Here is a 5,525-nt window from a genome sequence, read left to right on the forward strand (position 1 = left end):
GTGTGTGTGTGTGTGTGTGTGTGTGTGTGTGTGTGTGTCTGGAGGGAACAGAGAGGATGAGATTGAATGCGAGGATGTTTTAACTAAGGAACCAATGAAGTAGTTGAAATAGAGGGTCATGATGGTAATGGGAATAGAAAAGACATTTCAGTGGTAGAAATATGGAAATAAAAGCTCTCAGGGACCAGTTGGTTTGTTGTTTTTTTTTAAGTGAGGAAGAAGAAGACAAAATAATTGCTATATTTAGCTTGTATGGTTCTGTGTATGGGGAAGCCATGAACTGAGATCAAAGAAGGACCAGCAGGTTCCCTCTGAAGCACTTCCTGGACATCAAGGGAAAGATGCTCAGGAAGCAGTTGGAAATGCTGGTGTGGAGCTGAGCAGAGAGGGCAGATGCCCTTCATTCCTCCAGTGCCATAAAAAGGATGTCACTAACTCTCTGTTATGTTTGGAAGAGGCAAGGTGGGGCTTTGGGTCATTCATCTGTGTCTTTGCCTGTGGCACGGGGACACAGAAATGTCAACACTCTTCCCACGGCACCACAAGGCTCCTCTCTCCAGTTATCTGCCCAGCTCTTTCAGCTATCGTAAGTTTGACATGCATTCCCAGTTTCAATTATTTGGTCCCATTGTCTCCGTAAATTTATTTGTACTTAGATCATGTGTCCTAAATTTTAGCTTGGACAGCACAGGAACTTTAGTCTTCAGCTATCTGTCACCGGTTTGCATATCCTTCTTGTGTTCCGCCAACACATCAACAATCTCTTAGTCACTGAACAGGCACATACCCCATCAGAGGTCCCGGTTTTTACCAGAGTCCGTCTACCTTACAACTATTTATTTTTTTTAATCCAGGAGCTCTTAGAAAAACTGGTTTAAGGAATGGAAGAAGGAAAGAGGTGATAAAGAAAACAAGGTCAGCTTAAGAGAGATGATCCCAGGTCAAACCTCCAGGTAAAGCTGGTCTGCCTCAAAGTACCTTCCGTCATACAGGTATTATGTAAGAAAACAGATAGTGGACCCATTAGCCCTGTCTGAGGGCCCTTCATTCTCAAAACGACATTGTAAGAAGGGCATCATTAATATCCCAGGGCTACAGATTCTGGGATTGCTCTCTGTGTCGCTGCCTGAAACTCTAGATTCCATTTCTTCAAAAATGTAAACAACTCTGGGGAGGTTAAGAGGTTTAGGGCTTTCACAGATCGTCATAAATTAGAGGTTGCTTTCCTGAGCCAGCTACTGAGGAAATAGGATATTTGATGCAGGGCACAGAGGGCAAGTGTGGCAGGGAGAAGAGGACTGTTTGTTTTTTTTAAGGTTTGGACAACTGCCAGAGGCACTGAATATTTAATTACTACTGCAGGAAGAGAATAACATTGAAGCAGAAAACCTCATAGAACCATAGAAGAAGGGCTTAAGGCAGCTTGAGGGCTCTTGGACCTGGGCCCCCAAGGAGAACAACCCTGGGATAGAGTCGACTGTGCTCTGCCCCCTCCTTACCCTGCAGAGCCCCGGCTTCTGGGATGCAAATCTAAGTCCATACATTACCAGCGACACAATAATAGTATTTATGCGTAATCAAATAGAACATCTAATATTCTTCATATGTTCTGAGTCCAAACAACTGAATGTAAAATGAACTTTTGGAACTCCATCCATATTTACACTGGGAACTGTCTAATAATACAAACGGCTATCATTTTAAAATTTTATTTTATTGAAGTATAGTTAATTTACAATGTTGTGTTAATTTCTACTGTACAGCAAAATGATTCAGTTTTACATATATACATTCGTTTTCTTATCCTTTTCCATTATGGTTTATCACAGGATATTGAATATAGTTCCCTGTGAAAAATAGCTAACATTTAAAAAAACTTACTAAACACTGTGCTAAATGCTTTACAAGAGTACTTTTATTTAATCCCTAAAACAGCTCTGGGAGGTTGGTGCTATTGTTACTATGCTCATATTGTAGATAGGGAAGCAAGTTTAGAACTAAGTGGTGGATCCAGGATTCCAAGGCAGCAATCAGACTCCGAAACAACACACTCATCAGGCAAGACACTTGTGTTCAATGATAGTCACTGGTTTTCATTCCGGAAAGAAGAAAATCTTGTCAATCAGCCCGGCAGTTCTGGGTGTTATCTTCACAAGAGATGGTGTGAGTAGTGATTAAAGGTGGGGCTCTTGATCCAAGTGGACATGGGTTCCAGTCCTGACTCTGCCACATGCAATCTGAGTTACCCTGGACAAGTTCTCACCCTCTCTGAAACTTAATACATTCATCTGTAAAAGAGGGGGAAACAAGGCCGACCATGTAGAAATGGTGTGAAGATTAAATAAACTGACAGAAAGTGTGCCTGGAACTTCATAAGCATTCAATAAATGGCAACAACTTCTCTGTCTGCCATCCCTGCTTTGGTGGCAGATGTGTAAGCGCTGGAGTATCTGGAAATATGCAATATCTACCAAGAAATTGCAAGGATTTCACCCAAACAGTAGAGTTAGATCATGCTTTCTAGTTCGTCTCTGGATTCTTACCTAGAATCCCCACCCTGACTGCCCCCTCAAGTAATATACAAGCAGGCAGATGACCAGAAGCATTTCACAAAGCCCGTAGCAGTAGCCATCCTCATAGTGATGCAGTTATATTTATAACCCTCACTGGGATTACCTACAGTTGACAAAAGAGAAAAAATGATGCAAGTTCTCAAGATCAATTGGTTGGGCTGGTGAGATCAATTGCTAGGTTAAAACAAACAAACAAACAACAACAACAAGAAAAACCCAGCCACCTCTTGTATTTGCCTTTGCTACTTTGTCCATGGAGCAGAAGGTACTGGAAAATAAGGGGGAAAACACAAAAGATGACAAGCTATTCCAGAAAAGTTTCCATGGATTTCTACGGTTACGTATGCTAGTCTTAAATAGCTCAGTTTACAAGCCCTGCTCTGCCACTGACCGGCTCCGCTGTCTTGGACAAGTTACTTAACCTCTAGTTTCAGTTTCCTCATCTGCAACTTTGGAATATCAAAATGCCCTCTTTACAGAGTTGGAAAAGTTAAATGATCAGCAAACATTTAATAGCTCCTTCAACTGTTCTTCCACACACCTGTGCTGCGCTCCAAGGAAGCAGCGATGTACAAAACTAGACAACACTCTTTTGCACAGGGTGTATTGCCTCTCTAGGTGGGAGAGTTGCCCGCATGTAAAAAAAGGTTGGGAAGGAGCTTTCTCGGGAGTGGGAGCCATGGAGAGAAGTGAGAGTGTTAAGGATGCAGTAGACACTCTGGTTTTTTCATAAAGTCTACCTTATTTGAACCTAAACTTCAAGAACCCTCTGAAGATGCACTGTCATCACTTTATAAATGAGGGAGCCAAGTCCCAGAGAGGTTAAGAGATTGTGCAAGAGCACAAGGCTGGTGAGCAACAGAGTAGGAATTTGAATAGGTCCCTGCCATCCCACACTTCACAATGCTAATGCATTTTAGCAAATGTAAACCCATTAAACTGTCATCTCTCTCTAGGAATATTTTTGCATTTTTTTTCCAGATTGGTATTTTGGCGTTAATAACGAAAATGTTCAATCCAGCTGCAGAGAATCAGGGTCAAATATCATCATTCCAAGGCAAGATAGGGGCAGAACCAGGGACACCCGCTGAGGGTACAGGGCAGGAGCCGGTCCTGGGGCACTGGTTTCCAAATGCTTGATCATACACTGCTATAAAAAATTTTTGAACTTGCTTTGTATGTGTGTGTGTGTGTGTGTGTGTGTGTGTGTGTGTGTGTGTGTCTGTGCATATATATATTGTTTTGTATATATGCTACTGCATTAATATTATTCTAAAACATACACAAAATTTAAATGTAAAAGAATAAAATAAATAATATTTTTTAATAATTCTCATTTTATTTCATCTATTAATGGAACAAAACACACTTTACTTTGTGATTAATTGTGCTTCATTATTTCACAGGATCTTGATTTAACACTGTGATACAGTTATTCAAATTCTGATATCAAATTCGGTTTCCTTCTGTACTCGTTTCATTACTAAACCTTGCCCAACTTGCTGAAAAAGATACTTCACAAAAGCTAAGAAATGAATAGCTCCTCTTTAAACTCAAAGACTCTTTGAACTACTCTGTGATGAAATAACCAATGAACCTATGTGTGGTACAAAATATTTTCAGGGTCATTCCCCAACTCATTACAAAACTTTTGTGAAGATCACACAATTTAAGATAATACATGGTACATATATAAATTGGAATATTACTCAGCCATAAAAAAGTCTGAAATAATGCCATTTGCAGCAACATGGATGGACCTAGACATTATCATACTAAGTGAAGTAAGTCAGACAGAGAAAGACAAATATCATATGATATCACTTATTTGTGGAATCTAAAAATACGATACAAATGAAATTGTTTACAAAACAGAAATAGACTCACAGACATAGAAAACAAAGTATGGTTACTAAAGGGGAAAGCTGTGGGGAAGGGATAAATGAGGAGTTTGGGATTAGCAGATACAAACTAATATATATAAAATAGATAAACAGCAAGGACCTACTGTATAGCACAGGGAACTGTATTCAATATCTTGTAATCAACTCTAAGGGAAAAGAATCTGAAAAAGAATATATGTATGTATATATTGTGTATAACTGAGTCACTTTGCTGTACACTTGAAACTAACACAACATTGCAAATTAACGATACTTTAATAAAAAAACAATAAAAATTAAAAAAAATTTTTAAAGATACTACAACGTATAAAGCCACTTAACCCTGTGCACGTAAACTGCTGTCTTCGCAATGTGCTGACAGCAAGGAGGCGTGGAGGGGCTGTGTCAGCCCCTTGGAGTGTCCCCTCTTCACTTTCCAGCAGTGTCACATCACCAGCTACAGTGCTGACCCGTGGTCACCAGGCTCTTAGATATTAGCAAAGCTTTGTTTGTGTCTGACTATGTAAAAAGTAGATACAATCAGAATTCTATTTGCCCTGCAACCTCATGGATTTTCTTACATATACCCAGCTTGGATGTCCGAGCTCCAGGGAGGTGACAAGCTCTCGACAGGCTGTGAAGGCCCCGTGCACCAAGCTTCAGGCATGTAACCCAGCAGGTGCCCCTGAGTGGATACCGAACCCCGAGCCCTGACCGCGGAGCCCCAGTTCTGGGTCCAGGTCCCAGGTCGCAGGCATGACGGCAACTAAACCAAGTCCTCGCACCACCCACCGGGGATGAAGGGAATCCTAATCATTTTTTATTTTGTTTTGTGCTGTTTTCTCATTAACCCGGGGGCTAGGCAGGACCAAACTAAAAGTCTACAGATGTTCGATTCTGCAGTTGGACGGGGCCATTTATAGGCAGCGACTTGATAATAAGTCGCTGAGAAAATCATTTTGAACGTCCTCTATGGGTTTTGTTTTGTTTTTTAATAAATTTATGTATTTATTTTTGGCTCTGTTGGGTCTTCGTTGCTGCACACGGGCTTTCTCTAGTTGCGGTGGGC

Source organism: Physeter macrocephalus, chromosome 5 (assembly GCF_002837175.3).
Source record: "Physeter macrocephalus isolate SW-GA chromosome 5, ASM283717v5, whole genome shotgun sequence".
Lineage (NCBI taxonomy): Eukaryota > Metazoa > Chordata > Mammalia > Artiodactyla > Physeteridae > Physeter > Physeter macrocephalus.